Here is an 11,817-nt window from a genome sequence, read left to right on the forward strand (position 1 = left end):
ACTAAGCACTCAAAACAATACCATCAGAGATTCCCTCACACGATCTGAGAAATATTCTGCAACAAAAATCTGACATTAGATGCTCAAATTTAGCGCAAGGATATCCAGTGAGTCTGGGGAATAGAAACAGAGAATTAACTCAAATAAATGCAAAAAAGCTGCTGTCTGTGTTTGTAAATTAATGAAAAAGCATTTTGGAAAGAACAGCGTAAACAGACAAGTCAACAGCTCTGAAAAGCTGTCTGATCCTGTGAGGTCACCTTTGTAAGACTACACACACACAAGGATAGCGGGACTGCACACAAAGGGTGTTTGTCGGAGGGAACGATGGCCAATCAGGTCAGCCCTGGAGCGGCCACTGACTGACCATCGGGGCCTCCCGGGAGATTAATAGAGACTGACAGGCCAAGACTAGGGTTGGGATCAGACCTCCCATTCACAGGACATCCATCGAGTCTAACGACAGCCATTCAGCACCGTGACAATAAGGCGTTTGTGTGCACAGACCACAGAACCACCTCACAAAAACAAAAGGATCAAAGTCACTGAGTGGATGAAGGAAATCTAGGTGCCTTGATCTTGGAATATGTAGATGGGTGATGCATTTTATGCCTCAATGCAACAAATGCCATAAAAAAAAACAATTATATATCCAACAAATTATACAAAACAAATTATATCCAAAATACAAAAAAAGTGCAAATCTGAATCATATCAGTTTTGAAATTAGGCCTGCAACAACTAATCAACAAAACCAAAAAGTGGAATTTTCTTCCAAGTAAAAACACATTTTGATGAGTAAATGATGATAGAATTTTACTTTTTGGGTGAACTATACCTTGAGATGTTTTAACTTTAAATCATCGTGTTTGGCCAAAATACCAGTCCATAATTCATTATAACACTTCATCCAGTGAAAAAGCCCATCCTTTCTTGTCCTCTCATATCAAAATCCAGTAAAATATTTGTTTAGAACAGCTTTGGCTTGATCTGTGCATATTTCTCTCCTGATTCAGAAGAGATTAATTTTTCACTGGAGAAAGCCATGTTATGGATATAGGACTTGTATTTTAGCTGGAAACAGCAGTTTAAACCATCTTAAAGATGGATTTGTTTATCACAAATATGCAGCTTGTGGATTACTTGCGGATTATTGTGATGTTTTTATCAGCTTTCTGGACTCTCATTCTGATGGCACCCATTCACTGCAGAGGATCCACTGGTGAGTAAGTAATGTAATGCTAAATTTCTCCAAATCTGTTTCTGAAGAATCAAACTCATCTACTGTACATCCTAGCCCTGAGGGTGAGTCATTTTTCAGCAATTTTTAATTTTTGGGTGAACTATTCCTTTAAAATTTAAATTTAAACCCTAAATGCAATCCAAGTAGCGATGCTTTAATATAAACAGTAACTTTAATGTGATTACTGAAAAAGTCAATGATCATTCATTAATCAAATATCAAACCAGCTGCATAGAACTGATATCCAATTTGAGCCTTTGTTGACAACCTCTCATGCTGAACTTGCACAACAGGGCAGATGAGCTGTTTTCCGCCTGTAGCTGGGAAATGAAATGCTCTCCTGCAGGAGGGAGGGTGAAGCACATATGTGTGTGTGAGTGGAATGCAGTCACAGTACAAGGAGGAAAAGCATGAGAGTGGAATACAATGATTCCGATAGGAACCCCCACCCTCTGCACCACGTGAGGCCACTTGTTATGATTCAACATGCAGCCTTTGCACAGGAGCTCAGTCAACGGCTGCAGGTTCAGAGAAAAACACCAGCCACAGTCGACAAAAAGCTCAGCAAAACCTGAACATCTGCGTCACTGTCGTTTCTGCAGGAAATCACAGAGATTCATAAACCCTGATTTCTTCATAAAAAGATTCTGAATAATAAATGAAAGCCAAATGACTTTGGAACAGATCAGAACTCAAAGAAGATTTAGGCAATTGTTAAATGGTCATATTTTAAAGACCTTGTGAAATCAAAATCTTGTAGTCCATGTCTCTTATCTTTGAGCATAATCTGCATGCTATTGAACTCCTTAAAGTTGGCAAAAATTCAGGATAAATCCAGCAAAATAGAACAAAACATTAAAGGGATACTCCACCCCAAAATGAAAATTTTGTCATTAATCACTTACCCCCATGTCATTCCAAACCCGTAAAAGCTCTGTTCGTCTTCGGAACACAATTTAAGATATTTTGCAATCTGGGTTATATAAAGCACCAGGAACACTATTTGTAAGCGAAGAAAACCATAATAACGACTTTATTCAACAATTCCTTTATCAACAGTCTCTTGATATCACCGTATGCTGTGTATGCTCTTCTGTATCAGCATACACAGCATTCGGTGATATGGAGAGACTGTTGACAAAGGAATTATTGAAAAAGTTGTTATTTTTGTTTTCGTCGCTTACAAAAAGTGTTCCCGTTTCTTCATATAACCCAGATTCCACGACTGATGGGAGAGTATTCTGACGACGACTTTCATACCTTTTCTGAACCTTGACACTTATTTCCTTGGCAGTCTATGGGACAGTCACAGGCCTCCCGGTTTTCATCCAAAATATCTTAAATTGTGTTCCGAAGATGAATGGAGCTTTTATGGGTTTGGAACGATGTGGGGGTAAGTGATTAATGACAAAATTTTCATTTTGGGGTGGAGTATCCCTTTAATAACACATTTTAACACTATTTCCTTTCCTAACACTCAGTCACTTTCATTAACAAATCACAGCACAATGTCAAATGTGATTTTTTTTTTTAACTTTAAATTTAAACTAAAGGCCATTGGTCTTTTGAAACAAAAACGCTTCGCCCCACTTTCCTGTTTTAACAGGAAAAACATCAGCACTGCACTTGAACCATTTCATGGGAGTTTTTAACTTGATGGAGAACAGGTTCAAGACAAAAATAAAAAATAAAAAAGAAGAGAAGAAAAAAAAAAGCACAGATATTCTTGATGAACCAAAAAGTGCATTAAATCCCCTAAGATTAGGATTTTTGAATTACTACTGAGGGAAGCCGAGTTTTATACATATGCCATTACAGTGCAGACTGCAGTACATTCCCCACAAAAAAAGAAAAGGAAATGCAGGCTGTGCACATATAAAGGCACAAGAATCACCATGGAGATGATTTCCCAGAGAGCCACACGCTGTTGAGGTGACAAGCCTCATAATTTCTAACACAACATTTTTAGACCCATGAAAATGTTGCATTTTCTTAGCTTGTGCACCTCATTAAACACAAAAACCGACTCTCTGATGCCCTGAGAAATCAGAATTGAAGTTCATATAATGCAGTATGTGATTATAATCTACCAGCAAGCACTGTGCACTAATGTAGTGCTTGTTCTGCAAAGAGGTCACATCTAATGATCTCTAACATCACAGAGTATAAAATTACACAAGATGATTTGTACACAAGAACACTATTATGCTTTCAAATACTACATAGCCACTGCCTTCAGTAAGTTATCAGCAAAACATATGTAAACATGCAGAGACACTATCAACGACATAATATCAGATCTAAAGCTCTACAAAGTAGTGCTGTCACAATACCAAAATCTTGACTTCAATATGATACCTGACTAAATTTTCACAATACTACTACAAAACTGATACCACGACAAAAACAAAAAAGAACAGTCAAAGTAATTGAATAATAAATGACACACATGGAACTTATATTTGGTTATTTTATTTAGTAAATTATATTTTTTGAAAAAAATCTCTCGCTTGACTAGTGTTAGATGATTATTATTGACCTCAAAGTGCCCCATCAAACTCAAATCATGTGTCACAAAAAAACTAAATGTTATTGTAGCACTTCACAATAACAGTATATGAATAATCTTGTACTAATACCTAAATTAAATATTACTTTTATATGAACTAATGATTAGTTAAGGCATGAAGCAATCAAGAACTGACTTTAACCACGACATGAGTCATGTGAAATCATGTGTGAATAACGACTGACTACATGTTTGTTAGTTAATGCATTAATTAACACTTTTGGGGTCAGTTATTTGATCTTTGTTGTTAAAGGGGTCATATGACAATGATAAAAATAACATTATGTTGTGTATTTGGTGTAATGAAATGTATCTATGTGGTTTAACGTTCAAAAAACACATTAATGCCCACATACCGTACATTATTGTTGGTCCTCTCTGCCCCGCCTTTCTGAAATGCATTGATTTTTACAAAGCTCTTTGTTCTGAAAAGCGAGGTGTACACTGACTGGCCAGCTATCCAGTGTGTTGTGACTGGCCGAATGCTTCAAGCATGTGACTGATGTTACGCCCCTTACCATATCTGGAATCACACAGAATCACTACGACATGATGGCAGCAGCAACAACACTACAGCAAGAATGAATGTTACACCTTTCTTTTCGTAAACATTTGGGCGGCATTATGCAAATCTTCCAACACAGTGAGGCGTGTTTAAATGAGGCCTTTTAGGAAGGCATGGATGAGTCTTAACTTCTATAAAGAATATCTGGTAGCACTTTATTTTACAGTCCTGTTACTCATGTACATACTATGTTCGTATTTTAGTAACTACAATAACTAGGTAAAAACTAGGTACTTACCCTGCTGAACCTACCCCTAAACTTAACCCTACCCCAAGTATTTACCTTATATTAACCATTACTATCTTAGGAAGGTACTCTCTAAGTACATGTAAGTACACATACTGTAAAATAAAGTGCAAATGAATATCTCTTTGGGTTTGAGACTTAAGTCTTTGCAACTTTACTTTATGGATCTTATATATACACGAACCGCTTATAACACTCCAAAGACAAAGGAAAACTTGAATTCGCATGATATGACCCCTTTAATAATAAGAACACAGATACAAGTAACAAACAAAAGGCCAAATACAACAAAACAAAAACCTTTTTAGTACCAGTATACCGTGCAACACTACTGTCAACAAATGCAAATGGTCACTACACATTCAGTTAAATTGCTTCAACCATGAGAAAGCAAAAGAGAAAGCCTGCACGCTCGAATATTTTCCCATGTCCCAAGTGACACTGAACTATCACCTGCTGGGAACGGGCCAATCAGGTTAAGCAAAGATACTACCATGGGAAAACCTGACTTGATTACCATTTCATGTCACCTTTACCCTGAGCTATGCATTCTTAGTTAAAAAAATGCAGGCTTACTCTTTGAAGGTATAACCTCTAGGACACTTATCCAGTTTTGATGCACAAAAACTAGACGTGATGAATGTTAATTTTTTTAATGACAACAGTAAACCTTCCAGTAAAGCCTTCCTGCAACTCAAACATTAGAGCATGGTGCTACTAACAATTCCCAAGTCACTGGATCAATTGCCAGCTGATAATCAATGCAATGCAAGTCACTTTGGATAAAAGCATCTGCCAAATGCATAAATGTACACCGATTATTATGTTTAACTGCCTGATAATCACATGTAGAATATTTCATCATTTTCTGCTTTTAGATGCACTAATAACTAAATTATTCATCACTTACCTCTGAACAATATTCTTTACTTGACTAATAACCTGCATTTCTAACAAATTATGAATGTTACCAGTTTTATTAGTATTATACATAAAATTTTATGTTGCCCAAAATTAAAAGTGTTCTGGAATCAGAAACCCAGAAGCACATTCTAGTGCATCACAATTATATCTAAATGTAGTGGGAAACCCTATATTAAAGAACAAAAGCATAAATATCAATTTAAAATGTCAGCCAAACCAATTATAGGTTTATCCCTAGCAACAAGACAACTTCACAATCTTTTTTATGTCCTTTCAGCCATGCAAACTCTTGCCAAAGTGGACTTCACAGAGTCAATCTTAGCCAGTGTGAGAGACATGGGAATGGAATCACAAGACGTCAGTGGGGTGGGGACAATCAGGCCCATGAAACTGTTTTTGGAGGACAAGATACAGATGTAGATACAGGAAATGATGGCATGCATCACTTTGATCCTCCATTTTCTTAAAAACACAGATTTGATGGGTGAAAAGCTTGGTTTTTGTATTTCAGAATCAAATTCATTTCAACACACTAATCAGTTCAAACAATTGCCTGATGCACCCTGCTCAAGTAATCTTATGAAAGATCATGAATTGTCATTTTTTAAAACATGTTATCTTGTATCTTTTTAATTACTGTGTAAAAACCAATGTTTCATTTACATTTAATCACTTAATAGGTGCTTTATCCAAAGTGAATTACAATGAGCACCACTGCAAGCAATTTATCCTAAACAGAGTAGGGCTGTGCAAAAAATCGAATACGATTTTCATGCGCATCTCTTCAGTAAAGACGCTCCTGTGATTAGTAGTATATCTCCAGCACGTACGTTAAGATGAGGGTTGCCAGGTTTTCACAACAAATCCTGCCCAGTTGCTTCTCAAAACTAGTCCAAAACTAGCCCAATCGCGTTTCCAGTTACGTTTTTGGCAGGGTTGCCCTGGTAATATTCACATTTTAGGGGCTAAATATCACGTTATTGGTATTGGGGTCGCTTCAACCCGCGGATATGAAAAACAACCGCAGACTTGGCAACACTGGTTCAGGTGGAGCGGCATTTACTACACAGAGCCGTAGTCCACCGACAAGCTACACAAAATCGCTTTCAAAATCGACAAAGAATCGCCTGCGATTTTAAAATCGATTTTGTGTAGATTGTCAGTGAATTACGGCTCTGTGTAGTAAATGCCAACCAGTGTTGCCAAGTCTGCGGTTGTTTTTCATGTCCGCGGGTTGAAGCGACCCCAATACCAATAACGTGATATTTAGCCCCTTAAATGTGAATATTACCAGGGCAACCCTGACAAAAAAACTTATATTTTAACCCCGGGATGCAATTTTTATCGGGGAACCTCCTGGAAACGCAATTGGGCTAGTTTGGACTAGTTTTGAGAAGCAACTGGGGCAGGATTTGTTGTGAAAACCTGGCAACCCTGATCTGAACGCACGTGCTGGAGATATACTACTAATTACAGGAGCGTCTTTACTGAAGAGATGCGCATGAAAATCGTATTTGATTTTTTGCACAGCCCTAAAACAGAGAGAGCTAAAGGCAGCATGCCGACTTCATGAAGACTATGCACACATATTCTAACATGAAAGCTTGTGCAAAACAGGAAGACGCCACATTGCAGATACAACATGCAAAACAATCCCTACTACAATCCAAGAAACCCAAGCTGATAAATTATGCATGCAGTAAATTACTAAGCTAGTTAAACACACTTGCTTATTTATTTAATGTATAACAAGGCACTTTTTATCTCTGCCCTGGATCTCCAAATCTGATCTGTAAACACACTGCAATCCCCAATGACTGTGATATTAAAGCTGACAATGAAAGCACAGCATGAGACCGTCTATGCACTACTTCACAGGATAGAGCTACAAAACTGATCTTTACATATAAACTGATCGAAATTCCAGACCAAATACAGGCAATTACGATCCTTCTCTTTAAATCTTAGAATATCCATATGGACAAGCTTATATGTTAGCATTACAAAATGCATTTTTTAATGAACGCATCTATCTATTGCTAAGCCTATATGCTTTAATGGAATAGTACACAGGAAAAATGCAATATTATGGATAGAGGACTCGTTAGCTCAAAGATAAAAACATCTTAAGAGGAAATATGTTTTATTAAAAACACACTTTTTTCACTTCACCAGATGTAAATTGATGGATTGGAGTCATGTGAATTACTTGTGGATTATTGTGATGTTTTTATCAGCTGTTTGGACTCTCATTCTGACAGCACCCATTCACTACAGAGGATCCACTGGATAAGCAAGTGATGTGATGTTAAATTTCATTTCATCTCAACTCATTAGTTGACTTGAGGATTAGTAAATTATCAGCAAATTTTCATTTTTGGGCAAAATATTCCTTTAAAATATGGTTAAGAAAGATAGACTGATAATCAGTCTTTAAATGGTTGGTCAACTGATATACTGCATCATTTGTGCCTCCAAAAATAGAGCCCTCTTCAATGCCATTACACCACAGCATTCAACAGTAAATAGTAGCGGTTCACTGGTAAAGTAACCTACTAATTTAATGGACTGTTTACATAAATGACTCCTTACATAATAGCCATTCATTCTCAAGTGAGAAATGCAAAGCATTTTAGGCATAACAGCCCGAGTCACAGCCCAAAACATTACAATCTAATGACTACAATAAAAATCAAAAATCAATTCTGAACACTGGTTATTAGAAGAAGAAAAAGAAATCAGTACTAGATGTAAAATATATATATATATATATATATATATATATATATATATATATATATATATATATATATATATATATTGATTGAAATATATATATATATATATATATATCAATCAATCAGTAGATTTCTAGTTTTAATACAATGTGCCAGTAAATAAAATGTGACAATAGAAGCAGGCTTGGTTGGTTGGAGGACGAGACGATTACGTCATCATCTGCTCTTCAACACTCCTGCTGATCTTAGGAGTTTGTGCTCTTAAAGCGGGTTCTCACTGAGGTTCTGTTAATGCATTGTCCACTTCTTCCTAATCACCCTCTACTGACCAAAACAAACCTAATCTAGGATTTTATTATGTCACGTTAGCAGGTGCCCCAGAGGCCAAATATCACTTATGCATGAATTATTAAGGGCCAAAGAATATTCTCAGAGCCTACAGGGGTTTCCAGTAAATCAGCAGGGAAGACCCCCGACCTGATGCTTTACCCCCAACCCCCTTCATTCAATGCATTCGTGCACTGCCCGCCTAAAAACACTAATTCCCTTCTAAATCTGGCGTGCAATCCAATGCATCTAGAGATGATTTGCATGCAAGACCTATGCGCGTTAAACACCCCATTTATCCCGCGATTCTGCAGAGCTAATATTAAAGCAAAATAACAATGCACTGCGGAGTGACAACATGCATGACGCTTGCATTATAAATATCTGAAAACATACACAGTGCAAATAAACGCACATCCACCGGTGCATTTCAGGTTAACGTTACATCACTTATATGACCAGTTTCTTTTGACCATCAATTGGCATCCTAACCTAACAAGCCATGTTTATTTCTTTCATTTCCAACATCATCCAACACTATTATGCAGCTGGTCAGATCTTATCTGACAGCTTTACATGCAGCTCTGTGCTACAGAGCAAGCACCGATTTTAGCCTGATAAATGACCGGCTGGTGCATGGTAAGAAACGTTAAAACGAATAGTTTCGAACAGCAACAGGGACCAAAAGTGTCCGCATTTTTTTCATCCTAAACTATGTATCCTTTACTAAGTTACACCTCTCCAACATAGCCGTAACCTGCTATTAACTGACTCAGAACGCATTAGATAGTCACAACAAAGCTGCCGTCGTGATTTAGCCGTTCTAGAGCCACTTGTACGATACAAAAAGACTGTCTATGACAGATCATGCCCACGTTTCTTTACTAGAAGCTCGCGCGATGGGGGAATGAAGCTCGCGGCGCGTCGCGGAGCGGCCTGCGCTCGCTGGCGGCTCCGCGGACTCACCTCGGTCGGTTGGCTGATCTCGAACAGGTCGAGCCGGTTGGCGTTCCAGTGGTTGATGATGTCGGCGAGTTTCCGCCGCTCCTCCTCTCGGCTCCCCGACATTCTCAAATCCCGACTAAATCTAGAAACAATCCGCCTTTCTCCTCGCTGGTTCGGTTTTATCCACTCAAACGGGCTTCTTATCCGACGACCTGAAATAAAAGTCAATCTGTTACACCCAGAAACTGGGCTTTCAAACGTGGTTTCTGTGGTGAGCGTCGCTCTTTCCCGCAGTCGCCGGTTAACGCACCTTAGCTCTATTGTCGACCGCTTGTACTGTTTCCGCGTTCCCGGCTCTGGTTTGTCTTCGCGCTCCGTGCGCGCTCCCTGTAAAAAAGGCACTACCCCCCCCCACCAATACACCAAAAAAAACACAAGAGACACTCACACAAAAACGCACACAAAAAAAAAATACCACAACTAAACAAACCAGTCACAAGGGTCAATTTTTTTTTAATTAAGATTTATACATCATCTGAAAGCTGAATAATTAAGCTTTCCATTGCTGTATGGTTTGTTAGTATAATGTTTAGCCGAGATACAACTACCTATTTGAAAATCTGATGGCGCAAAAAAATCTAAATATTGAGAAAATCGCCTTTAAAGTTGTCCAAGTTAAGTTCTTAGCAATGCATTTTACTGAAGTTTTGATATATTTACGGTATGAAATTTACAAAATATCTTCATGGAACATGATCTTTACTTAATATCCTAATGATTTTTGGCATAAAAGAAAAATTGATCATTTTGACCCATACAATGTTTTGTTGGCTACAAAGAAAAACGTGTGACTTACAGTATGACTGGTTTTGTGGTCCAGGGTCACAAATAATGAAAGAAACTTATCATGCCAGGCACTTGCTGCTCCATTCAAAATACTTCTGTGTTTACGAGAATGTTGTTTGATAAAATTATATATTTAATTTTTTTTTAAAAGTTTGATGCAATAAAAAAAATCTTCTTTTGATAGGAGCTTTAATGTGATATTCCCCCTCAAAAATGACACATTTTCAAAAAAACATTGTTTTTTTTACATTTATTTAAAAAGAAAGTTCCCTACCATACATACAGAGGACAATATGAAGTGGGCCTACATTTACTTGAGTAGCCTGTTGTATTTTTGAGTATCTGTACTTCACCTGAGCATTATTTTATCTGGAAACTTAATACTTTAACTTCATTACATTTGAAAGACAAATATCATACTTAGCTTTTACTCCACTACATTTCTATCAAGGTCCTTGAAGTCGTTACGGTAGCAACTTAAAAAGTCGGGGTGATGGTTTTTCTTCTCTACAGCCAGTAATCACTCTTGTAGGGTTAAGTGAAGTGATTTCCCAGCATTTTCTGAACACTGACCAGTTGCAAATGTGATATTTATTTCAAATAAACCAAAAATAAAAATTTAATAATATATTACACACAATACACAATAAATTAATAAAAATTAAAAATTGTAAATAAAAGAAAATATTACACATAAAGCCACAGAAAAACTGTTGTGCGTCTCCTAACAAAACACAGTAGGTGTTTGACTTTAAGCAGCTCTGCAGGCCGTTCTGTGTATGACATCAAAGTACCGCCAAAGCCATGATGTCAAATAAGTCAAAGTGTTGTTGTTGTAAAGTTATACAGCTACAGTTGTGTTGCTGGGTTTTAAATAAGGTTTGATTTTTTTTCTTATCAGTCTGTATTTACAGCAATTTCACTGTCCACTCAGTTCAAATGTGGATGAATAGCTACACATAGATGTGTGCACACACTGTCAGAGCTGTGTGAGGTCACTACCATTCTGCTTTTGTGAGGGTGGGTAGGGGTGTTACTTTTTTTTTCTTTTTTTGTCAACTCATTTGTTTCATTTCTATAAGTTTTTAACATTCTAAAAGCTCTTTACTCCGAAGGTACTACAAGCTAGTCAGTATATTCAGTAGGTATAATGTATTAATTTGCTTCAGAGGCATAAGGTATTGCACATATTACATACAACACTAATAAAACAGTAAAAAAAAAAAAAGTGAGTTGACATAAAAAGCTAAATTTAATTTTGGTACTTACGTACTTTTAAATGCAAGTACTTCTGTGCTTTTACTTAAGTAAAAATCTGTCTTTACAACCTTGTAACCTTGTACTTGTAATGGAGTAATATTTGACAAGCAGTATACTTTCACTAAAGTAATAGAGTTGTGCTCTTTGTGCGCC

The 11,817-nt window shown here is 37.1% G+C and overlaps 1 pseudogene; it reads right to left on the reverse strand.

Annotated features, from left to right (window-relative positions):
* Window positions 1–9,924, reverse strand: part of LOC109052626 — a 110,101-nt pseudogene extending 100,177 nt beyond the window's left edge.
* Between the last annotated feature and the right edge of the window lie 1,893 nt (window positions 9,925–11,817).

The sequence above is a fragment of the Cyprinus carpio genome, chromosome B20, assembly GCF_018340385.1.
Source record: "Cyprinus carpio isolate SPL01 chromosome B20, ASM1834038v1, whole genome shotgun sequence".
Lineage (NCBI taxonomy): Eukaryota > Metazoa > Chordata > Actinopteri > Cypriniformes > Cyprinidae > Cyprinus > Cyprinus carpio.